This window comes from Colletes latitarsis, chromosome 2 (genome assembly GCF_051014445.1).
Source record: "Colletes latitarsis isolate SP2378_abdomen chromosome 2, iyColLati1, whole genome shotgun sequence".
Taxonomy (NCBI): domain Eukaryota; kingdom Metazoa; phylum Arthropoda; class Insecta; order Hymenoptera; family Colletidae; genus Colletes; species Colletes latitarsis.
Window position 1 is genome coordinate 21087801 of NC_135135.1, and position 26883 is coordinate 21114683.

Genomic DNA, 26883 nt, shown 5'->3' on the forward strand with positions numbered 1-26883 from the left:
GCGCGCGCGAATACTGATTTATTTCGCGACGCTGTTCGCCAACACGATGATACTCCCGGTCACTCGGACCACTATGGCGGTCGATGTTTCACTAACAACGTCGACACGACTTTCTAAGAACCATATTCAAATACATACGTAGAATATCTTAACATTTGATGGCTCGAAAGAACCTGAAATTCGTTCATCGTCTCCTGGAGCAGTGGATTTTCTCTTTCGTATCGCATTATTTGCAACGCGTGGTAAATTTATTTATTAGAGCGAGAGTTCTGCTACTAAATCTAATCTAATTCGGTATTGTCGGTGCACGGTTCGATTTTTAAACATCGAACGCGAGGCAAGAGTGGTAAATAGCCCGGTTCGAGATCGCAGATAGCGAACCTTGGGGGATGCAGCAGCACGTACCTACGTGGGGCGTTGCGGGCGTGTAACGCCATTGCGTTATTCGGGTAATGAAGATATCGGCTTTATACGGCTAATACGGATACCACGCGATATTTGAATAATACAAGTACCATTGTAACTCGGATACAGGTCCGATACGCGCTCGTGAATTTACAGAGGCCCCATCGTCCGTTGTTATTCCCGCTACTCGAATATTTTCTTCGGCATTAACATCGACGAGTGTGCGGTACGCCGTCCGGAACATGGTAGAAACACCGAGTAATACGACGGAAGTGGAAGTACTCGACTGCAGATTATCGTCCAACACCGGAGTGGATGCTGGCTGCGATCGCGTTTGTTTGCGCAAACAACCCTCGATGGAAAGATTACTTCTGGCTATTTAATATCCGGAGTTAGCGCTGTTACGCTGTGCTTTGCCAAACGCTTTCAAATTTTTGCTACGCGTTATTTCGTAAAATTATAAATCGGCGAATCCGAGTAGTTTCATTGAGTAGTTTAATCGTCGATATCTCCGAGCACGCTAAACTGTGCTCGGGATGCGCTCGAGCGTACGAAAAGCGATACACACCCTCTCGTGGCACAAATTCGACGAACGTAATTCTCGCCTCGTAAGTGTCGCAGTCTCGAATGCCGAATTGACGCGTTTATTGGGAGAATTCGGATCGAAAGGCAACGACGATCGACGCCCTCGAGAACTTTCGAGTTCGTTGGCGGGATAGAGGGTGGTTGCTCGGATGTGCACGGGGGGCTGATCTGCACTTGCAGCCCGAGGGCGATGTAACCGAGGGGCTGGGGAAGGATTCATTCATATCGCGAGGCCGTGTCTCATTGTCAGAGCCGCGCGACGGACAAAGCGGGCGCAGGGTAAGCGAAGTGCTGTCAGGAGCAGCGCACTCCATTGCGCGACACAAATGGCAACCAAAAGTGGAGCTGACGGAAAACGAGACCCGCCGTGAACGGAACAAATTATATTTCCCTGTTGCAACCGCCGCGTTATTCCACACGCCGATTTTCAAATTCGAATCAAAAATTCCCTGCCTGCCTGGAGCCGTTAATAATATTGGTTCGATCGTAATACTGTTCGTAATTTATAATTCGGTGTAACCAAACAATATGCTAGAGACAGCCCGGGTCGATCAGTTTACTCTGTTCGGATCGAGATACTCGGTCGCGTCGCAAGAAGAGGGTTGAAACGAAAGAGTTTGTGCTTGCCAACTGCAACGATTCACCCTTTTCTGACTGATCTAATAGGCGCATGGCTCGTGGCCAACCTAAAGCAGCATTTTTACGATTGATACGTCGCTCGAAACGGTCGAGAAATTATTTCCATAGAACTAATTAAATATCGGATAAGCTGGCATCAGCAATTTGCAAAATATTGGACAACCTGTCTGGCTACCGTAGGAAGGAAAGGATCGATGGTACGGTTTTCGAGCGTAAGCTCGAACACGTTTGATCTGCCCGGGAGAAATTCTGCATACTTGCGCGCCTTCCGGTGTAAAATCTTTGCCCTAAAGTCTTAAAGTCGCTCGTAGAAGAGACGCTCTAATTGCTTTGAGCGGCGCACTTCCGGCAGATCCCGGGAGCAGAGTCGCGTAATTATAAATATAATCCGATCGTTAGGACGTTAGAAGGTTGAAGGGCCATCGTCGGTGACCGGAGGTTGGGGCAAAGAATTAAGCGTAACAAGGTTTCCCGACGGGACCTGTTATTACGGTGGCGATGCACTCGGCGACTTCTCGTAATTCTCCGCGCTCCGAGTCCACGGGAATAATTATAAAAGTGGTAGTGCGCTGCCTTCACGGATGTGCAAGCAGCTTTCAGCAAAGCTCGTGTAATTACTGCTCTAAGAACTCCCCTTTATGACATGTGGCAAGTATGCGTACTAACGCGAGTACGCCATAAAAGATAGCCCGCGATACGAAGCTGCGATTCAACCTGACTCTCGGAGATATATTAACCTATATTTCAAGAAACCGCCCTCGCGCAGTATTCATTCTCTGAATTCGACCGAGTCGCGTCGACTGTTCAGGCTAACAAACTGGTCCTCGGAGATGGTTGCTTTCGAGAACGCGAACCTTTTGAAAATACTTTACATTTCGAGTTTAGATTTATAATCGTACGATTACTTGGTTTATCCGGATACAATGGACGTGACATCTAATTGCCTTAAACCTTGTACGCGTACGTTTTATCCTTTGAATTCAATTTACCTCGGCTACTTCGATATTTTAAAATGGACTTTTTCACCCGTTTTCGATTCGATAATTGTTTCGAAATCACGCGTCACCGGTATCGGAAAATAATTACTTTTCCCCGCGGAGAAATCACGTTAACAGCAGCGCGAGAGACCGAAAGGCCTGAAAAATATCCGGAGAATGGAGTTGACGTACGCGTGATACGAATTTCATTTGCCGATCGGTAATACACGCACTTGTTGTTCGATATTTCTCAATCAAGTTAATGTAACGGACATGGCTACGTGGTTGGCTCTTCATAGCAGGCGGGAGTTAATAACACCGTGGAAATTTGGAACGAACAAATTGCCGGGACGTGGGGTGTCGTCCGAGCCGCGATTTCCACCCGCTGGCATGAAAATTCGCTGAAACGAACGCGCGAAAAGCGATAATTCCTTGGACGTTTTTCGCCACGCGAAATCACAGTCGCCGCTCCGTTTTTTCGCCAAAGTCGTTCGAAACGACCAAACATATTTTAAATCTTATCGTTTCCGTGTTTCGTATATCTGTGAAACTTGGTCCGAACATCGTCAGTTTCCGTTTCGAAATTTTTCGTCGAGAAATCACTTACTAAAAAAGGAAGCGGAATAACGGAAGAGGATTCGTTGCTCGGAACAAATTGCACCGTCGAAGAACCCGATCCGGATGCAAATTACAGTAATGTTTTTGCACAGCTTTATTAGCGAGCGAACATAATACGCACCGGTTGATGGAATATCGGATCTCGATGCTCCGCGGAACTCCCAACCGCGAGATCGGTTGTTGGATCAACGATACTCTGAGAATGATCCTGTGGCGATCTACGACGGGATAAAGGAATCATTCCCCGAGTTGTGATTAAAATATATATAAATAACTTTATTGTTTATAAGAAAATGCCCTATCTATTTTACAAATATACAAAACTCTTGTATGTACAGTAAATCTCCGTTCGACGAAACGAGAGAGAATATGTCGTCCGGGGAGGAACGAGCTCTTCGTTTTTATTTCGCATTCTTTAATAATCGATCATTGGATTAAACTATCGTGTCGAGTAGAAAGAGAGAAAACTTGTTACTTCGTTTCAATTACGAGTTAATAAAGGTAGTATGCTCGGTGTACGTGTGCGTGTATGCGTGTGTTGTGTTCGTGTACGTTTGGTTGTGTGTTTTTCCATTACGTTTTTTTTGTCATTTTTTTTTTTCGTTTTGCAGTGTTCGTTTCGTTTTTTTTTTTCTCTTAGTTTTGCCCTAATTACATTTGCACACTACGAAGCTATCACGATTCTCAAAAACACGAATAACCGTTTACTTTAGATGCACACCGTGTTACGGAGTACATTGCGATAGTAAGAAATACTTCTTGATAATAAGTAGAGAGAAACATCGCGGCAGTCGGGAATCCTGAAACAGAAAAAGGACACGCGCGATTAGAGGAATGCTAACGCGTGGATTTCTAATAAATATTGCTCTATGGTCTATATCGTTCCGACGAAATAGTTGCATTTAGATTTAACGCGAAATAAATGGCGGAAATCTGGGAAATGGCAATTTCGAAAACGAATCTCGTTGCGAACGATCAAAGGAACGTCGTTCCGCTACTACGGAACGTTAAACGAGTCGAGTTGCTTCGACATTATGCCTGCAGAACGCACAAGAAAATATCAGAAACTATGCGTCTCGTTTCTCTGATCTTGTAATTTTGTAATATTAACGCGGATGCTTCTCGAGCTCAGCGACCGTCGCGACAAAATATCTCGAGTTTTCCCCGAGCTTAGACAACGCGAAAATAGAAGGTTTCATTATGTTCGAGGGGAGGAGAGAACGTAGGATTACTCACCTTGCCCACTGTGATTTCCAATTACTTCATACGTAATGCGAATCGATAATACTTCTGGCAACAGTTCACACCTGAAACAAAAAAAGCGAAACGTCCTGTTACACCACCTATAAATCACGTCAACGTCTGCGACGCCCACGACGCCGTGACAAATTCTCCGTCGAACGTATTTCCAGGAAATAAAACGCGAAACGCTGGTGGTCGCCGAGAGATACGACAATTTGTACATGCACGGTGTGTCCGGCTCGAATGTTCGCGCTCAATTGTTTCTTCGGCAACCGAAAACACGAGTAGGAACATGGAACGATGGAATGGAATTTCGTTTTTCCAAATCGTTCTTGTCTGTATTCTATAGGATAAAAAATAGCGTATGTGTATTTGAAACGTTATAAATCGCCGAGTTCTGAATTTGATTTTTAGTTTTGCAACAATAGACGAGCGTTCCCAAGTTTCAGCTCGCGCGCAGTCTGCAGGTTTTCCTTTCCTTCGTCCGAGGCGCTTTTAGAAATGCATTTAAGCTTCCGGTTGGTTGTGTCCCCCTTATGTCGGAACGCGTTTCCACGTTTCCCGCGGTTGTCGCGTCTAGACGCGACGATCCTTGGGTGTCTGGCTGAGGAAAAAGCTGCGGGCGTGTCGGGATCGCGACTCCTCGGTGGAAACGTCCGCGTTGAAATTCCGGTTACTTGAACCTCTCTTACGCCTCGATGAACGGATATGGCGAGTCCGACGCTTCGTCTCGCCTCGCCTCGGCTGCTTGTTACGTCGTCCATCTTCCCTGAATGCGAGACAAATTGATACAAGCGGAGGCCGACGAGTCTGTCGAGACAGCTGGAAACGAATCGGAACTTCGGACGCGTTTGATTGGAACGCGTCGAGTTTTATTGCACCGCGCTGCGATGGTTTTACTGTTTCGGAAATACCTGAGTACGCGTCGACGAGCTTCCACAGGTCGGACATCAATGTTCCTTTATCGTCCCCGGGGAAACGCTAAGCACGGTGCGCGCAAACCCCGCAATGACTAAAACGTGATCATGATCCGTCGATCGGGAACCTCACGGATCCAATCTCCAATTCTCGTCAAAGCGATTTCAGAAACATTGGGTTTCGTTTACGGGCCAATAAGATTACGTAATGCGCGTCATCGATTTCGGTTTCGTTTCCACGATCTTCCTCCACCGCTTCGAGAGCAACAACGACGTTTAAATAATCTATAAAACGTACGACGAACCGTGAAATACCGCGAAATAGAGGAAAATGTCTGGCAGCTCGGAGCGACGGTTCTCGATGGAACCTCGAATTTCCTAATAGTTGGTGATTTATTCTACGCGCGCTTCAACCCTTCGCTAAACTGCGAGCCGTGGAGCGCCAGATGCATCAGGAGAAAAACGAAGGTAGCTGTGAATTAAAAACAGAAAAAAGTAGTCGACGAGTTACGGGTTACGACAAGAGCAGCCGCGACAGCGCGGTCGAAGTCGCTCGAGTAACTTTTTCCCCGTTCCTCTCGACGCGACCAAGGCGCTGCACGGCGATTTAATTGAACCCGGCCGGGGAAATTAATAATGACTCGGGATATCGGGCGGCGCGTCTCTTTTGTTTCCCGATTTTGTGGCGGAAGGAGTGGTCGTTTGTAAAATTATTCCAACGAGCGCGAATCAATGGGATCTTCGCGCAGAAAATTGCCGGAGAAGATATTACGTTGGCGCAAAATTTATTAATTTGAAACCTTTTAATTTTTCACGCATCGATGCGATAATTCTCTCTGCCAAGCGGCCGGAAACGAGGGAAACGCTCGATCGCGTTGCAAAATTTTCCAACCCAACGTCAACGAGTTCCTTCGTCCACTGTACCCTCTCTGCGATCGTTGCAAATATTGCAAACAGCTTCAGCTTCGAATGTCGATACAAAGTGGACGCGACTGCCGACGTATTGTATTATCAATTAGACGGAATCGCGTACGCGCGTTTCGGTGATTAATTATACACCGCCTGCGCATGCAAATAAAAGCCGATCGATGACTTTGTCACCCGGAGGGAGTATCGGATTCTGGAAACAATCGATTCCTGTTCTAGCAGGAAGAAAAGAAGAATAGTGGTTCAACTAAGATCAAAAGATCGTGACAAGTCCTGGCGAAGGGACAACAATTTCGCGAACAACTAATAAAAATGTCAGATACGTAAGTTAACTTTCGAAATTAGAATCCATTAACGGATGCTCGAGCAGACGAAAGAATTGAAAAATGTTGTTATTCGTAAATAAAATTTGCCCAACTCTGTTACCGGTTCCTGATTGGAACTGTCGTGGAAACTGCCTCGAAAGAAATAAGTAATGCGAAGTCGGGCAGAGGCGGAGAAGTCCAGCGAAAAACAACCTCTCGATTTCTCGGGGAGCCTTTTCAGTCCGGTTCGACGATTATTCGAGTTTCTTCGCTCGAAACGATCGCGAAAGACGTCCTCGCGTGGAATACCGAGCTAGCTCGGAGGAAGTTAACGCGATTGTTCGATCGTCGATGGGACGGGAGCACGCGTTCTCGATGAATTCTCTCCGGCGTATAGTCGAGTGAAATCTTTGCCCATGGAGAGCGCGTGCAAGCGGTTGGAAAACATCGACTATTCGATCAAAAATAGATTCCTCACCGGTCCGCCGGGGTTTATCACCAAGGTATTGTGCACCGCGGCTCAAGCTCCCTGGGACTTCCTGAACTTCCTCCTTCCTCTCAACCTCCTTCGCTCCGACTCCCCCTCCCCGCCTCTGCCCGTCCACGGAAAACACAAAGACTGTCCATTTGCCATCTGATAATAATTGGAAAAGTTATCGCGGAGATGAAGTTTTCTCCGCGACTAACATCTTCCGCGGACTATTCCTGTAATGTAAAATGGAGAAACTTTCGCATCAGGGAATAACTTCCGGTGCTTTTGAATGATATTACTTTCTTTCTGGCGCAAACACCCGCAGATCGGCCACCTCCGCGGTTTTCTTGGCCTGAATTTCGTCCAACGATCCGCTCGTAGAAGAAAATACTCGAACGGCTTGTCTCGCGAGAAATGCGCGAGCTCTTCGAAAATACTTGTAAAATTTAACCTAACCGTGATTAGATCGGGGCTCCCGAATCACCAAAATGCCGATAGATTCTTTTCCCGGAGCTCAATACACAAAACGGCTGCCACTTACGAAAAATACCTTCGTATTTCGCGCGCGAACGAGGACGTAATCCGAGGCAGCTTCTTCGCGATTTTCTTGGCTCGAATTTCAACCAACGACTCGTTCAGAAAACGAAATAGAGAAAAAGGGACACGGGAACATGCTCGAATGCAAAAAGTACGAGCCTGACCAGAAGAGAATCGAGCCGCGATCGCTTAAATTACTTTTACGAGCGCATCGGCTAGCAGTGATACCTTTGGTTATTAATACAGCTTAGTTACCGTAAAATACGAGTAGCTTCGGGCGCTAATTCGAAAAATAATAACGACGCGATTACGAGATGCCGATGCGAAGGGCGAGAAATATTTTAACGAGGGACGAAATGGTTCCTCGACGAGTGGAACTTTAAACACATCGTTTGCGCGCATTCACAGCCGCAAAAGCGGTAACAAGACCGCCTAAACAAATAATTGGAGTATCGGTAAGAGTCCTATCGCGCGAGCTACCCTTTCGTGGAATTTTACGTCCGTCGTACAGACGCTCGTCAAACGTCGGTTAATACTAATGTCCGAGGGCCGTTAATCTGCCAACTAAGTATTTTTCTTTTCTTTTTAACGAAAACAACGATTCCAATATCTCGACTCGAAACGATCCCAAGATCGTCCAGGTGATCCGCGTTCTCGTAATCAAAGTGCTCCGGGAGAAGAAACGAAAAGGCGTTTCCAACGCGAACGAATGCCTCGGAGGCGGCCGACAACGGAACACAAAAGAGGAGCGTGGCACCGTTGAAAAGAAAGAATCATCAACGTATCAGGCTGCAGTTATCTCTGGCGCTTATCTCTCGTACTTATCGCCGAGTTTCGTTACGGGTAAAAGTGGCACGGGATTCGGCGTTAAATAAATGTCCGAGGCAATGTTAATTACAGCCGCGGTCGCGTCGGGTCCGCGATCGTTCTCGTCTCGAATTAAAACTAGATTAGGATATCAAAGGAGGAATAGAGAGAAGGCGGCGACGGGGTTGGCGGAGAAACGACAATGGTAACGGCGACAGTCCCGCGGAAATAATGAAACGTATTAAGCGGTCTTGAAATTCCACCCCCGTATAGAAGTCCTTCCGTGTTTACAAACAAGTGGAACTGGTTCTGAAGGGAGAACCTGCACGAGTGGACACGCCCTACCCTATGGCTCTCGAGCGTGTGAAAGAGCTTTCGCCGATGAGATGAACAAAGAGCCACTGTCCTTTGTCTCAACCGTTCACGACAGAGTGAATATAACGCGAGCGTGTTAATTAAAGCCGATAGCGGAACCTACGGATAATCGTGCATGGAAAGGGATCGAAAAGACAAAAGGAAGACGAGACCGGGACGGGGGAAGCGACCAAGACGATGATAATAATAACAATAATTATATAAAAAAAAAGAAGCGTAAAAATGGAGAGGGAGGGAACTTTGGCGGACCGTCGCGTCGGCCGGTCGGCGAATTTATTCTGCAAAACAACGAGGCGAGGCCGTCGCTGCGCAACAGCGCCTCTAATAATGCCGGGACGTTAATTAATATCGCGCATAATAACGCCGTTCCGATTGCATTCCGATTTGTATTACTTTTATTATCGCAATGACCAGCAATTAAGACATCGACCGACCGCTCTCGCGCTCCGTGCACCCGCGGCCATTATTAACCGTCATTACCGCGTCCCCGATCGTCGTTAACGCGCTGTGAAATTGAAATCCCCTATTGTTCCGTGTCTATTAACATTCCATATGGCTAGCAGGGGATGGAGAGAGGGGAAGCAGGCTCAGTGGTGGGGGCGGGGGCACAGGTTGCGCTTCTGCACGTTCGCCGATTGTTTTCAACGGCCGACTCTGTCGCGAATATCGCCAGCCAGGGCTAATAAGACCGGCTCTCCATAGCTACGACGCACTATTCCCGTTCTTTCGTCTGCTCCGCGGCCCGTGTACATCCGGCGAAACTTCGGCTCCAATATTCACAACGAAGCTGAGAATTCGCCTCGCCAGGATTTCGAGCAACGAGAACCGGGCGGAGGAAACTTTCCTCGCCCGAACACGCTGCCCCCCTTTTCTATCTGTACTTCGTGCTCGGTTCATTAAAATTGAAGGTTCCTCGTCGTTGCCGTTGCCAAGTCGAAAGTCTGCAGAAACTTCTCCGATGTATCTCTCTGCCCGCTTCCCTATTTCTTCCTTTTTCCAGCCCCCGCTTCCTCCTCCACGTCCTCCTCCTGCTCCTCTTTCGCCCAACCCATCGGCCATCGACAACGACGGATAACAAAACGTGACGCGGTACCCTCTATTTTGTTACGTACATCCGAGCGACAGTGCCGCGGTCGCGGTCCTGGAAACCGAATTGCCTTCCCTACCCCTTATTCGCCACGCGGAAACTCCCTTCTACGCGCGGGGGGAGACCCTAGCAAACTTTCTGCCCGAGGGGATGCGCACGATCCTCTCGATATTCGGGCAACATGTAAATTCGATGTGTTTCTTTTTTTGCGGAGGGGGGGAAGTTGCACCGACCGATGTTGTGTTTCTGCGACATTTACCGATAGACTCGGGAAACTGTGGAAACAAGGCTTCCCGCAAAGACAATAGGAACTTTTCCCTACAAAGGATAATTGCTTTCGAAATTTAATCTTCGCTGGAATATACGTTATCGAGCGCGGAGACGTTCGTCGTACGAAATCTGAATGCTCCTTGAGCGCCTCCCTGCGACACATTTTACCCTCCCATTACGCTTTAAGCTGTTGCATGATTCAAAGGTATATCATAAACACGGCTTTCGCGAGTCTCCTTTCTCGCCACATAAAACAATAATAACAAGGCTAAGCCACCGCGGTACGTGGTTTGAAAGGAGGAACGAAATAAATTTTGTACGTTAGCCTCGGGGAGAGAGAATCTACCGACGACCCGGATAAAGTCCAGTCGGAACGTTCGTTCGCGAAAGAATCCAGTACAAACTCTGGTCCCGATGGAATCTGTTTCTCTTCGAAGCTTAATTTTCTGCAGCGTCGATCGCAAACTACCCCACCGATGCTCAAAGGTTTCGATCGACGGCCAAGTCTGCGGAACTTTCTCGATGGGGGAGCTTTGATTCCTGCTTTTTTAATAGATCTCTTCGTCCCGAAGATGGAAACTGTAAGGTCTATCCGGAAGTCACGAATACCAACGAATAGGAAACTTGAAATACAGTTCATGGTTTCGCCTCGTGGAAGAATCAGTGGTTGTACGTCGGACAGAAGCGAACAAAAATCTCGTTTCGCGTTTTGTCCGCGCGAATTCGAACGAGGAAGAGGCGACAGAGGCAAAGAACGACGAGACGAGAGGAACGAGAGAGACGAGAGAAACGAGGCGTGATCGGGAAACGCGTCATTCAAATTTCGACTCGTTGCACGCGCGGCGCGGCTTCTGAAATGGAATGACACGACGGAATGACGACGCCGCAGTGGCTCGTTTTTTTTCGGTTCCACCGGCTCTGAATGCGAATCGAATCTATCCGGTCGAAAGGCAGCGCAGCTTCGATAACGAGCGTTTCAAAAACGCGACGGGAAACGAGAATCACCGAGGCACCCGCAACACTTTTCCACTCGCCGCGACGCTTTAATTTCTCTTCGACTCGAGGAGACTCGATTTCCCTTCGAATCCGCCACGGAATAAAAACCGATTGCCGTGCACAGGTGTACGCGCGGATGTATCGCGTTTTTAGAAATTGGAAATTACGAGTGTAACAGCCTGGTCGCGGTGTCCTTGAAACAAAATTGCATCACAACGAGACGTTTCGAAGAAAATTTGATTAAAAAGGTATCGTCGTTTGCGGTCCTAAAAACTACCGAACCGGATTGACGCTATTATTGTTGAAACGAAACGATCGTAACTCGTTTAACGAATATCAATAAACGGTGGATTAAAAACTGTCACCGAAATGTTTCCAAAGTCGCGGAGATGCGATTCATAACCTTATTGTTGGCCGAATAGAGCCGGAAACAAATTCTACCGACAAATGGTTATTATTACGTTCGAACGCGCTGGGCAGGACCGAGGCAATAACTGTTTTGTTTCGAAAATTTGCACGCGCGTCACCGTCCAACGAGAGGTCGAAACAAAACGGGGGAAAAAAATGATTCCCAATCAATGGCGAGAATTGGCTCCGTCGAGTTTAACGCGAGCACGAGCACCTGAAATTTCTATTTGTAATCGCACGAGAAAAAGGGTGAAAAAGCCGGGTCCGGGGAAAAAGCTGCGGAATAAAAGATAAAAGAAAAAGACGAAAAAGGAAAGAGAGCGGTGATTGGGAGAACGCGGCATGGAAATTTTGGTTCGACTAGCCGGCTGGCTCTCCGCGAGGCGAAATGACGCATAGGGACGACGACCTCGACGCTTGTTCTCTCCGCTTCGATTCGGCCATTTGTGCCGATCCGACCGCGGACCGGCCTATTCGACCGAGCACAATGTAAGAGCACTTTTCATGCTAACAAATGTACCGAGAGCGACGATTTTGTCCTACCGTTATCCGGAAACTGGGATCCGGATGCGCTACGGTACCCACACGGAACATTTTCATTTTCTTTGCAGCGTCTAGACCGGCGAGTTGAGCTTTTCGCGTTTCGTTGCAAGGTAATCTGTACGTCGAAACCGACCGACCGGACAACCAAACTCCAAACAAACCCTAAGGCGCTACCGTTCTCCTTTTCCCCCGCAACTTTCCCATCCATCGCGACTGTTTTCCTCGCATCGAAACGCGCAATTATCAAAACCGCTACCGCGGAGTTTATCGACCCGCGCGCGCATACTAAGCGATAATTGCGCGCATGCAATTAACTCACGAAATGTATTCATCTCGAATATGCATGTGTAATTTGGTCTCCCTGTTGTTCCTAGATATTAATCGGAGGGACTGTAATGGAAGTTTCTTATAATAACGATTATGCTAATATTAATTATAATATTAATACGTTCCCTAATAACGGTAACAAGTTTCTGCGATGGGGACTCTTTTTTGTTATCGAGCAGCGCTATACGTTTTCCAACGATCCTGATTCCGATCGTCGTTGCACCGGCTACTCGATGCAAGTACCTTGGAACGAGAGAGGTCGTTCGCGGAATGTCGCTTTTCTTCGTGACTGTGAACGATGAAGCCGATAACCGCCAAGGAATGCGTTATAACTAGTCTTCGCGCTACTTGAATGTAAAGTATGTTATTATACAGGGTGGGGCATTTAAGACGGCTCGTCTGGATAACCTGTTTATTTTTACAAATAGAGAAGAACGCTCGAGGCAGAAGCGGTTCGATTGCACGCGAGTGACCTTTTTTTACTTCCAGACGGACAGTCTGGATACTTCAAACTCCAGTTAAATCGTATTCCGCTAGATATTCTGTTATAATACATTTTTCTATCTATCTTTGACTATAATCTGTTATAGTTCCAATCCAGAGTTATTCGAATCGTCGTTGTTATACGTTTAAACATTTCTATCTAACGCTAATACCGAATCGTGCGTCGCAGCCGGTGCGTTTGAAAAACGAGATCCTCTTTCGAATAAAATAAACTTGTCACGGTTGGCGAGCATCGGTGCCGATAGCGATCGGCAAGTATCGGTAAATCAGTGCAAGGTTGCACGGGCACAAATTTTTCTTATCGCGGCTCGCCATCTGCGCGTACCTTTGCGCGGCAATTTTGGCAATGCAGTAAAAAAATGTCCCTTTGGGACAAAACCCTGGCTGGTATTTGTTGTTTGATCAGCTTCGCTGACTGCGACTCTTGGATACGAGCAAAACCCTGTTTGTTGCTGAAACTGAAATGTATGAATTTCGCATAAAATATCATAGAGATGGCTGCACGGAGCTGACGTTTTCGCGCGCGGTGACATAAAAGTGGCGATATAAAGTTCCTCCTTTCGCCGAACGTGGATTTCGCTAGTATCTCTGCCGAGTATCCTCGAATTCAAGCGAAGCGTCCAAAACAACGATTTAGACGCGAAAACCCCTTGTTTTTTACCAACTTCGATTCTTTTATTACTGAAAACTTTCTTTCCCTATTCGTATTTCTCCTAGGAAATATAATAAAAGCACACTTGATAAAAAAGAACCATTTTTAGTACCGTTAACCAATTATCGTAAATTCTCCCTAGCGTTCGTTACATGTAAAACGCAAACGAAAGCGAAACGACAAAGTCTATCGATTCCCAAGATTCACAGTATATTAATTTGATTTTCAGAGGGTCGACGGTCACCCTCTTCGCCGAAGCTTCCGAAGAATAAACGCCCATCGACCGTGAACTTTGCAGCTTCTCTTTCAGCGTTCGATCCGACGTATGTCGTCGAGTCAAGTGGACGAGAGGTAAAGATGGAAAGCCGTGGGTTCGCGTCCCTCAAATTTCGGTTTAGTTTTGGAATCGGACCGACGTCTCGCGGATCATGTCCCCTCCGTTCCGATTCGTCGATCACCGTGATCCTGATACGAATCGAGTTGTCCGACCCAACACAATGTGGAAGTCCTCTTACATCGGAACGAGCATCGAATTTATCGTCGGACCGACCAAGCTGACGGGTACGACGGCCTCGTTCCCGAAAGCACGGATAGATGGATATACCCCCTCCCCTTTTTATATTTCCCGCGACCCAAAAGCACTTGTTCTCCACGACATCTCTCCTCCTGGCAGTTTCGCGTTTCATCTTAAAAATTTTACGACAGTCAAACCGTCGAGTAGTCGAGTTAAGCTCGACCGTGCCACCAACTGTGGTGAAAACTTCTCGAGGAAGTTCTCGTAAACGTATACGATAATTGGAAATTTTCGCGAGAACGCGATCTGATTCTGGCCACGGAAGCTGTGAGTTGCGACGAGGAATTACCGCTTACCCAGCGACCGTAATTCTGATTTCCTCGATCGAGATGGTAACGACATTAATCGTTACTTTTATTTATTTCAAAGTGTTATAGCTAATATTGAAATTTTCTGTAATGGGTCTCGTACGAAGGATGAAAACGCGAAGCTTCAAATATCAGGAAGGGCTCCGTTCGAGCACATTACGCTTCCCCAACAGACTTCGGTCTGGCCGCAAAAAAAGATATCTTGCAGGCCTCCCAGCAGCTGCACAGTCTCCGCCATGCAATCTTGTTTGTCACCTACGTGCGACGACAGCTCCGTTACTCTCGTCTGTATCGAGTTCACGACGTTGCGTCTCGATAGTTTTAGCTTACGAAAGCGTGATCTTAGGGTTAACCGAGTAACAGGATCGAACGTACAAACGAGGATACGCACAGTTGCGAAACGAGGAGGCAACTAAAAATAGGGGAAAGCTCGACGATCAGGTCCGAATGTTATCCGACGTCGCAGCAACGCGATTCAGCGACAGTCGCGTACCTTCCCCTTGAACGAACGAAAAGGGAACCGGAGTTATCGTTCGACCAATGACGCGGCCTGGCTCTATGTATGAGCTCGCCGCCGGCAGTAGAATGGATGGACAAGCTCTTTCACATTTTCCCCAACTGCGTATCGCACGGCCGCGGCAAAGGGGATGGAAAGCCCGAAATAACTAGCCCGTCTGTCCATGAAACACCACGGAATTACGTTTTGCCCCGAAAAAATGTAATCCACAATATTTTCACGGAGCGGCTCGTTCTTCCATGAGCACATATTATGGTTCGTCCTTTGAATTTTCACCGGGCGCCGCGGGGTTGACGTGAAACAGTCGCTCGATCGTATTATCCGTCCAGTGCGGTCTGAATTTCTTCCAGGATCGGGAGTTGGAGCTTGTTGCCTATTCCGATCACGATTAAACGCGTAAGTAGGGTCGGCAATCGTCGCGATCCTCCGAGGAAACTGAACGACAAGCGTGTTTGCCTATCACCCTCGGGGTCGTGGTCGGAGGGAAACTGTTTTGAAACACCGGCGTCGGACTGTTTTAAATCGTGGCGAGGGTTAAGTGCTGCGCTCGATAAATTTTTTCGAGCACTCTTTGCGTCCACCCTTCCCACGGCTTTGTACTTGCTCGGCACCTACCCTCTTCCTCACCTTTCGACCCTCGTCGAAGACTCGAAGCGTCGTTTCTACCCCTGAAAACTGCTACCGGATTTTCCGGCTCACCTGACGCGTCTCTCCTTCCCTCTCTGTGCTATTTTTTTTTCTCTGCCTCCCCGTGAATCTCCTTTTCTCTCGGTTGTTCTTTTCCCCCTTTGACGCTTTATCTCTCGGCGGGCTTCGTCGTTATCCTCCATCTCCGTCCGACTCTTCCCTCTCGCTCGCTGTCAAATTAACATAGTTTTCGCAGTCGAATTTAAATGGCGGTAGCCGGGTAACCGGCTTCCCGTACCCGTGGTCCCGTCCAGCGATTTCGGGTCTCCGTGAAACTTCGCTAAGACCACCGGAATCGAATGCCCCGACCGTGCTGAATTCGACGCGGACTTTTTGCGGGATTAGCCGGTAATTGGAACAACCGAGAACCGCGACAGTAACGCTCGGCAAAAACGATGCTCGTTGCAGTTAATTCCGAGCCCGATGCGAGCGGAGAGAACGCTCGTCGAACAGCCGGAGAACGATCGTCGAGGATCGTCGCGTCGTTCGATCGTTTCGCGCGTCCCAAGATCCGAAAGGGGTTTCAAAGGGGACGACATAATTCGCTATGGACTAACTTGAATCGAAGCTTACAAAGTAATCGGAAACTTCGTGCCGGAGTGCCGGGAGCCACGGTCTCTTTCTATCCAGCGTAAAACCTTTCCGCATGCCAGCCACGTACTTGATCCAGACGAGTCAAGTGCACCGATGAGTTTACTCGACGCGCGTCCGTCGTAAAACATAGCCGGGGACAATTTTGCAACCACCGTTACTCCTTAGACAGACACCGACGCCTAGCACGCACGCACGCGCCCTCAAAGCGAGTATAATTATTTTTGTACGTATCTTTATGTCACATTTATATCGTAACTCAGGTTTCTGAATTATAATCTAGAAAACGAGAAGTAATTCCAATCCTATAAAATTCTAAAACCCGAAATAAAAATATAGACGAATAATCGACGCTAATTCGCTGTCCGAAGTAACGGTTTTAAATAAGGGAAAATTGGTCCGCTCGGGACCGCGTATTATTTGGAATAATCGAACCGAGGAGCTCGCTATCCGGGTCGTCCTAGTTACGCACGCGAAACGAAACGACGAGCAGCGGATTGGTTCGATTTCGATAAGTAAAACGGGAGCCGAAGGGTCGGGGGCGAAACGAGCCAAGGGAAAATGGTGTGTGTCACGATTTCCGTTATCGCAGCCGGGTTTTCCCGCGTCGCAGTCGCATTTTCGCCAACTACATACTTGGAAAGTGCACTCGACGTTACTTGGGTCGCGAGCGTGTGCGGTAAGGACGCAGCCACGCTTTTCACTCGGGTATTATGCGCAAGTTCCGAGCAGTAACTTTTCCACCAACGTCGAAGAAAAGTTTCCGCGCGCGGCTCACCGTTCCCTTCATCGAGCTCCGGCAAAATAATTACTGTCTCGACTCTCGGCCGACCGAAAGCCGCTCGTCGGCCGAAACTTCTCGAAAACATGTTCATTTGCCAGGCTGGTGGTTGGATGACGAGCCTGAAATTCGAAGAAACCGTTCGTTTCGTCGATCGACGGAGCTACCGATCGAATTAATCGAGAGACTCGCAAACCTCTCGAAACAGCTACGAAGGAAAATGGTAAAACGCAACGCAGGATCGATCGAACTGGCTATAAACACTGATTTCAACGGAGCATACTCTCTATACCTTCGCGAACTTTATACCCGAAACTTTCGGATACACCAAACCACTCAACAAGGTATACTTGCAACTTGGTTGGCTCTCAACGTTTCGATGAGCAATCAATGCCCGTAAATCTAGCGTTAAAAATGTTTCTACAGACCATGGAAATAATCTAAATTCCGTACGATTATTCTGTGATGGAATCTCTGCCCCGTTCGACGACGTTCTATTATGATGTAAATTTTTCTGGCCCCCCTGCGAATCGGTAGAATACGAGTGGCCGATGACGTCGGGTGCGCTGGACGCTAATTTGGACAATCTACGATCGCCGGATAAGCCTGTTACGCCCGACAGAATGTCGAATCCCGTGCGAGCCGAAAGTAAACAGAACGGAACGAAATAAAAATTGCGGGGATTACACTCTCCGTTCCTCGAGCGATTTTTCATCGGTATCGTTCGTCGTCCGAACAGGAATTCACGTCCATCATACGCAGACGCGTCAAAGCTTTCGCGCGACTCTTCGAATAAATCTCGCGCGACCGCGAAAAATCTGCTGGACAAACAAAAATCCGCAATCGCAATAAACGCCTGACCAAACCGCAGGGCTGATAGCGGGTCGGCCGAGGGGGATGGAGGATGGAGGATCGACGGATAACAGCGAGCGGCGAACTAAAACGACAGAGGACAGTCTCGGTGGTGGTTTATCCCTTTCTGACCGCGGTTCGTAAAACTGTCCGACCGACGATATTTCATAACGATTCGTCGGTGAATCTGTTCGAGCACCGCGAGAGTTCTAGTCGAGCGGAAAACGCGACGCCGCTCGAAAATACGTCAAGACGATCCCGGCCGGTTCGACGCGATGCGGGCACCAAGAGTCGAACTTAACGACTTTCCGCGTGGTTGAAGGCCGAAAGGGAACGCGGCTGATCGCCTCGAGGAGGTTGGAGAGGAAATCCAGGGAGAGTTTGAATCGAAGGTGGATCGCGTTCCGCGGGGGCGCAAACGGTTAATGTTCGATCGAAGGCGGAAGAAAAGGTTCGAAGGAATCCGGAACGACTGCAGAGGTTACTCCGAGGCTGAACGATAGCGGGCAGAATAAGTACCGCTCGCCGGGGAAAGCTCTCCATTGGATACGGGAATTGGATGTTCAGGATAGAGGATAGAATCGAAGGCGCTCTCAAACAATTCTTCACCGTGTATTGACCGTGGGTAAATCAATCAGAGACAGTCGTTTTGACCTTTACGATCAGATTCCGGTCGGTTGCACGGACTGGCCGGGAAAAGGAGAGGAGAGCCAGGCGGAACGGTGAAGCACGCCGGACGAACGAGTTTCTCGGGGAGGAGGCGGCGGCGGCGGCGGCGATCAAGGAAGAGCAAGCAAAGAGGAAAGATAGGAGAAAAGCCGATCGGTCGAAGGGAGCGTGAGTACACCGACATTGTTTATCCGATCGCAATTACACTAGCCAGGACTTCGTTACGATCGAGCCCGGGCCACTCGGTGAAAATCTTTTACGGGCGATTTAAGTTGTCTCGAGGAGAAGGTTTCACCGAACAAGAAACGGATTCTTCCGGGGCAATCCCGTACGGTTCGCGAGAACGTAGAACTCGGTTATCCGGTATAAATGGCAAATACGCCGTTCGATGTACGCAAGGAATATCGGCGTCGAACGAGGGCCGACCGGAGGCGCTAGAAAATTTATCGTCCCGGCTCGACGTACAGATGTTTTATCGAGCTCTTTTCACTCGCTCCGACCAGTTGCTCCAATTTATTTCGCGTTCCGTGCAACTTTTCCTCTTGCCCGCCATTTTTTCCCATCGAAATTATTTTCAGCCTATCGCGTCGGTTTCGCCAAGTGCTCGTCGCGACGCGGACGAAAGAGATTGATCGCTCGATTACGACGCACCGGCGCGGCGATGATTTAACCGTCCGTCGTCGCTTTAAACGCACAGCCTCCCATGACGAATCGTGCTTCTTTCGAACCCTTTCAACGACCGTGTTTCGAAACAATTCTCGATTCGTAACGCGACGGCAGACTCCATCGAACTTGCAACATTTTCGATCCTAGTTCAATCAATTTCGTACGTCCTCCGTCTCGATTCCGAGAAGTTTCAGCCGATTGCTGGCCAAGGATCCAGATTTTAAATTATTGGCTTCCGCAGGGTCCAAGTTTGGCCGCGTGCAGGCCGCCCAGTAAAAAGCGCATAACCGATGCAAGGTGCGACCAATCATTTCGGGGGTCGAGAAGCCGAAAGAAATAACCTGGCAAGCTGCGCGCGCGCGAGAAACTCGTGGCCTTGGAGCACCTGCTGCTGCTCTGTTATACGAGGTTCCTTTCTCCGAACTCTACGACCCAACGTTTCCACCCTTCGTTCCCTTTGTCTTCCTTTTCCTCCTCGCTGCACCTTGGCGCCATTGCGCTTAAATATATCCAAAGAACGCCGTTACGTCCAACTGCACGGCCAATCGGGAACGAACTTTTTGGCACAGCGAGCCGAGAAATTTACCGGTCCTTCCACCCCGAACTAGTTGTCGGTCCGCTCTCGCACCCGGGCAACCACCTCGTGCGCCCTTTCCCCCTTCTTATAGCGGGCCAGATGGCGGTCGTATTAAAAACTTTTCCTGATCATGATTTTCCAATTTCAATGGCCGGTCACGTGCCAGGCTCGATTACGGGCCCTGCCATCGAACCTCGCGCAGTTTTATGTCTTTTTGAGGCGGATTACCAGCCGCGCGCGTCATTCGCACGTGCCGGCTTCCCCATCGATCCCGCCCCTATTTATCTAGGGCGTTTCGTTATTAACGGGTACGCAACTCCAGCAATGGACTCGATTTAGTAAGTAACGTCTCGATAATGTAAAGAGGCATTCGCTCGAAACACGGTTATGATGCACAGCGACCAAACTGTTCGGAGGTTATTCGAGGAAACTAAAATCAAGCCATCGAGGAGACGCCTTTGCGTCGATTTAATCGGGGGCCGCACCCGACGCGACGTGGAGATCGTGCCACGCGCGACTGCGATTATCCCGCGATCGATTGACAAGTATATTGTTAACTTTCCGCGTGAACGGCACGTTTTTTTCTATTATTTCGCGCTCCGTTCGTCGAGAGCATCGTGCACGTCGAGTTTATTTCCGGTTGTACTCGGAAAACGCGTTTCATCAGCGAGCAATTGTTCATCGAATTATTCGAGAAGCTGGGCGAGCGAAAAATATTACGAGCGACCAACGAAGTCGGTGCTCCAACGACGCGCGACTACGGGGAGCGAAACGAGCGGAGTCGCTTTGTTACAATTATCGTTCGTCGCGCGGCAGGATATTTAATCAAACGTAATTGTGATTAATTAAGCCGTAGGATAATAACAAACAACGCAGAGGGCTGCAGCCGGTACCGGAGTCGGCGATTCTCGGCGTCGACGATCTTCGACGTTGCGCTATCCTTGAACCGGTGGAGGGACGCAGGATTTTTTACGAGGCGCAATTACGGGAGGTTGCGCGAAACGGCGGTTGTAAATCCTGCAAATGGAAATAGTCGGAGTATCCCGAAATTAAATCGACCGGCGACATTTCGAACTATTTAAGTACAATGGGACACGAATCGCAATTCCGAGCGACAGCCGCGCGGCGGTTAGCCAGATAAATGCAGCGCTGCACCGCTGCAGTTCACACAGCGATGCATCGCGTTCCCTTGAAATTCGTTCGCCTCGCGTTTACAGCCTGACCCCTTTTCCTTTTTCGCTCCGAATTATGGGTCCCCGCGTCATTTGCAAATTATCATTATTACGCGTTGTTCGTTACACAGGGTGACTCTTAATTGCGAGTAAACGTTGTTACCATACTGGAATAAAATGATACATTTACATGGTACTTTTACGTCCGTTGGTTTATATCCGAGTAAATTATTTAAATACTCGCTTGGTTATCTTCTATTTCGTATAAATGACAGAAATTTCTCGGTCTGGTAATTCCAGGGGCTGTTCCATTAACGTCCGTGGAGGACGAAAATGACTTTATAAGACTTAAAAGGAACGTTAGCTTGCACTCGATGTTGAGGATATTAAAAAAACGATGATAAAAATTTGTCATTAGATGCCGTGCCACAAAGTACAATTTTTTTGTGACCGTGGATCCACGAACGACTCGTTGAGCGCTCAAGGGATGTGGATATAAAGGATATATTGCTCGGACAAAACCGTGACCGAACAAAGCAAATAGAAGAAACAGATTGTTCTTCTTGCAAAAAGTTTATTTCAAAGAACAATGAAGGAGGAACAATGCGATTTTCTCCGATGAAAGCAAAAATTTTACAATGTTTTCTGCTCCGATGAGAGACGTATTGTTTGGTGGAAACGTAACAGGAAATTAAAATCAGAGAACTTTAATGGCTGCACGAAACACGGTTGATATTTAAAATTCCGATTCGTGTAAAAAACCAATACCTAAATAATTTGCATATATATCCAAATAGATAAATTTGGGATCGGAAGTAATTGCATCCGAATATTACGGCAAGGTACCGTAGATCGTTGAGCGGTAGGTCGGCTAACCGTAAACAGGTTGTCGACGTTTTGCTGTCAAGAACGTACCGTGTAATCGTAACGAACCATTACATAAGTAACAGTTTCCAGCGAAATTATATTCGGATTTAACGATTAAATGTAAACCACAACAGAGGAAAGCAATGCTATGCGAACGCACGCTGTCCGGATTATATTTAGTAACCGAGATGGAATTGAAGTCAAGTACTTTCCGCGTATTATCGTTTCGGTAATTTTCAACGGGAAATTCATTCGGATACATATTTGCAATCGACCGATTGTATTTCTAACACAATATTATCGACGGTTTATAAACGTTTTCGCGATCCATTATTCCGATAAAGGCACGTTGAAAATTATTCATATTACTTTCACCAAAGAGAGGCTATCAAATCAAAAGTCACCATAATTTAGAAACAAGTACGATATACCTGAACGTTTATAATTTAGGACAAATTCGAATTAATCGAATGTTTTTGGAGAAACGTTATCTTCCGTTAAGCAAAATGTATACGAGGCAACGGACAGCTTTTAACCACAGTTCACGAATCGCTTTACTCACATGTTTGCTTATTAAATACTGTATCGCGTTTCTACTTGTCGTTCGCGCGTCGTTAGGCAAAGTTCCTTACGTATCGCGAGGTATTTCTACGCGTTTCCCATCGAGCCATCGATTTCTTCGAACAAATCTGCCCTAACGACTAACGTTCTCGCGTCTAAGCCACCAATCTACTAAGTAGCCTTACGAGTCCATTAGCAAGTTTCGAACGGGAAATTCCCACCCGTTACTCTTTCCTGTCTATTCTCAGCCCCTTCCAGTCGAAATATGAAAGCCGCTCTGAACACGCGACTCGAACAACAAAGTATAGCGCCCGTAAGTGACGCGCGTCGCGGAAATTTATTTTCAAACCGTTTGGTCTCTCTCGTTTATAAATATCGCGGTTCAGCGTGACACTTACAGGCGATTTGAATAGTTTAATCGACCGATCCACCCTCGAATCGTTCAATTTCTTTCCTCCGTACGAGTATATTTTATTACCGTTATCGAACCGGTAATTTCCGATTCAAGATACGTTCCGCGCACGCTCGTTTCTCGAGCTAAACACAAAAAGCTATTGAAACTGTAACCTTCGAGGACGGAATCGAGCGTTCTTTCCGTCGTATGGCGTGGCTTTTCAACGATCGTTCCTCAACGTTGAGATAGATGACTGAGAAAGGGCAGGATCGAGCGATCGAACGATCGAGCGGAAAAACGCAAAGACACGCGCGCCTATCGAGCAACGGATGACTTACAAGTCACGGCAACCTCGATTTCACAGTTACGGTTTTACGATCGGGAATTCCAGCAGACCAACGGAGGGCGAGGCTAGGTCGTCCGACGAAGGAGCAGCTCGCGTATCCGGTAATAACGATAAATAATCGTAAAAATCCACTATCGTTCACGGTTGGTTAACCCCGCCTCTTCCCGTCGACGGAGGGCGAAAGCAGCCTCCTAAGAATTCAATGCGCGGGTCGTCTAATAAATATTTCTTTCTCGGGGCGACGCACACACAGGCGCCGGGCCGCCATCGCGACTCTTTCTCCGCGCGTGTAAGATACGTTCCATCGTAGGAAAGAAGATATACTCGAACCGGTGGAAACGCTACCGCCGCGACTTCTTCCATCCACGGAGTAACCTGGAAAAAGTTTCTCCTCCGGGTTCTCAAGATTTCGAGGCTGGCGAAACGGGCTCGGACCGCGGCCGGAATAGGAGAAGATCGCTTCATTATCTCGGTCACGTTTCGTCTGGACCCCTGGGCGCGTTTCCTCCGTGGAAAAGAGATACTCGAATATTTGTTGGTCGAATCTACCGAGTCGATCTATAACCGCGAGAATCTATATACGCGTGTACACGCGCGCGTACGTGCAACCAGACCGGATATCCCGACGAGATGCATTACCGCGCGGCGCCGCTTTTAAATCACCCGTAATTTCGTTCCGAAATTCCGCCGCCTCCGAGCCGCGCCGCGAGTTCACGCCAGAGGATGTTGCACGTTCGCCGCTGACACGGGTCGCCCGCCCACCCACCCCCCGATATTATCATCCGCCTTGCGTTCGTTCGTTAAAATTCATGGTGTTTCCCTTGCGGGGAAACCGCCCGGTGAAACGTACACACAGGGATTCTGGTGAGTTTCCAAACTGAAACGTTTTTATTCCCGTTCGCTCACGCGGATGTCTCCGGAGGAACTCGAATGGCCGGTTGTCTCGTAATCGTCGGAAATATTAAGGAGATATCCGGAAGGAAGATAAATCACCTCGAGTGGACGCTTTTATATCGGAGAGATATGATTCATCCGAGAGGGGGACCAGACCGACCGATAGAAAGGATTTAATTGATTTCTTTCTTTGCGGTGGATTCATCAATCTTGGACAACGATACGTCAAGAATATATATCTGTTATCTCCGGAGTCAGATAATCGGTAGTTGCGTAAAATGATTAAGCCGCGGTCATTACTCATCGTATCGTCCCCTCCTCGCGGGTTACGGCTCGACCCGAACCCATAAACGTCCACAAACTTTCATCGTGGTTCAGCCCCTCGTTTTAACGCCTTGCCGTTCCCAACCTCCTCTTTCTCACCCGTTCGATTAAGATAGGACGCTTTTAACTAGAGAACTGCGGGCCGTCTCACCGTTTCAAGGCAAAGTTCAAAATTCAATTCCTGTCGTCGCCAAGTCTCGACGCGTTCACTGTTTCCAACCGTTCTGTCGAATAGAAAGATACCTTCCCATAACGAAACCCATACGGATGCGAGCGCGTTGATGTTTCTCGAACCCGAGTAAATCTTGGAGCCGTGGCTGACGCGTTTTCGAGGGTCCGCTCCGGTTCCCGATGCGTCACCCGGAAGCGGCGGAAGCGAAAGAAAAGGACGGGACTATGGGAAACGTCGAGTGATTCCGTCGATGGAATAAGTAGCGGGGCGTCGAGCGATTTGTAAAAGCTCGCGGAGTAACCGGAGGATCGGAGTTGACAGGAAACCGGAGATAAGGATTAGGTACGCGAGGATAGACGGAGGAAAGGAGACGCGCCGACAGGGAGAGAGAGAGAGAGGGACAACGACTCGCCGGAACTTATAATGGAATCATCTTGCTAGCCCGACCTTAGCTAAGGGATGGATCCGTGGGTCCACGGAGAACCCATAGAAAACTAGTTCCCCGTAATACGTCCTTTGACAGGAAAGCAACTGCACCGTCGTCCGCCTGTTGGCGTTTCGGCTCCCTTGTTCGTCTTGCGGACACACCGACGTTGTCCGAATGGGATCGCGCTCAACCGTAAACTTGACACAATTGCACCTCCAGACGTAACTCTGGATTAGCACAATGGCCGTGCGTGCTCTACGTTCCGCCCCTTCGGGACGAGACGAACACGAGGATGCGTTTTCCATTTCACGCGCGTTCCCGGACCGACGCGACGAGGGAAACGGAAGACCGACGAGCATTCCTGCCATCTAATAAAACCGTATCGAGGAACGACCGAGACGTACGACCGAGCCAGTAGACGACGGCGGTTACCGTCGTTCTTTCGAGCGTTCCACAGGCTCGCGTTCCACTTACGAGCAAAATCACCGTCGAGAGGGTAGGTTGCGCTAAACGCGGAGCCCACGAGAGAAAAGAATTCCGAGAAAAGGGCACAATAAGATGCTGCGGAGATACACGACGAAGAATAGGGGAGATAGATGCACGGATAAAGGAAGATGGACACTGATACGCCGTGAACGGGGGGGGGGGGGAAGGAGGGGCGCGAGCCGAGATAAATGGAGGTAAAAGTGCCACGACAAAGAAGATGCGTCCGCCGTTCGCTCCCCGAAGGAGCACAGGGAGAGGAAAGGTGGGACCGTATTGAATCGGTTCATAGGTTTACAGCCGACCAGCATTATTTTCGTCGTGCGTTCCGGACCCATTGTGTCGGGGCGTGAGGCTGTAGAGTGAGCATCTGCCTCCCTCGGATTCTCTCCGCGTGCGTTCCGCGCGACGCTACGCAGGGACACGGCTGTCCCTCCCTGAACAACGCAAACCAGCTTTTTGTGCGATCGCGAGCGAAAAATATTGGCGCCGCGACGACCTCTTTTCAGCATGAAGGGAACGCGTCCAGCCCGCGGGCACGGAACTTTTCGCGATGCGTAAGCATCCGAATTCCCGCTGTCCGGTGATGTCCATCGATATTTTTGCCACTACGGAAAAATCGTATTTGCGAATACCAAGCCACCGAGCGAATGTTTACCCCGACCACCGCGGTGGAAGTCTTTTTCGAGACCGACGAATACGTTTCGCCAACGGATCGATGCTCCGTTTTGGAACCAAAGAGTGCACTGCTTCCGGCATAATATCGCCAAAGGGATGATATCTTGCGTAATACCGTTGTACGACTAAATAACATGTCGCTTTTACCTCGAAAATACTCTAGGCACGGCTTGTTATTTGGATCAAATTCGGCAAATTTGTCCAACAGAAATCGAACATGGCAAAACGTTAATACGCGATATTTCAAAGCACATTGTAACGTTTCCCGAGTAATTTGCGTAAAATGGTACGTTCGAAAGGTTTATTACAGCCTTCCGCTGGTGTGTAGAGCGTTCTCGACGGTATTCAATTTTCAGCACAACCGCGACGCAATTTGGCGTAATCGTCGCAGCGAATTTCCGACGACGTTTACGAAAAATGCAAATCTTTCGACGACGCGGCGAAGAATGCAACCGCAACCAGCGATTACGGCGTGTCAACACCACGACGGAATTAAAAATGACATAAACCGACCTCGCCTGGCCGTAAAACCGTATTTCTGTTATCGGTCGTGAAATTACCGCGATACGTTTTAATCGATGCTCGAGTAAATACGCAAACTGCGGGCAACTCGCGCGGAAGTGACGAGCAACCCGTACAGGGATGATTCACGACGACCAACGACGTTGGAGACAAAATAAAAACGTATCTCCATTAGCGCGTAGTCACGAGTAAATACATAAACTCCAACCAAGATTTATAGCTTTCATA

General features: G+C 48.4%; 1 protein-coding gene across 2 annotated transcripts in view; it reads right to left on the bottom strand.

Annotated features, from left to right (window-relative positions):
* Nucleotides 1-3479: 3479 nt before the first annotated feature.
* The window catches only part of Toll-6 (Toll-like receptor 6), a 77525-nt gene continuing 54121 nt past the window's right edge, over nucleotides 3480-26883 (bottom strand). For both annotated transcript variants that reach the window (XR_013081073.1, XR_013081070.1), the window contains 2 exons: nucleotides 4461-4531; nucleotides 3480-4024 (listed from right to left, as the gene is read on the bottom strand). The gene's annotated coding sequence lies outside the window, so the exon portion shown is untranslated. The remainder of the gene's footprint in view (nucleotides 4025-4460; nucleotides 4532-26883) is intronic.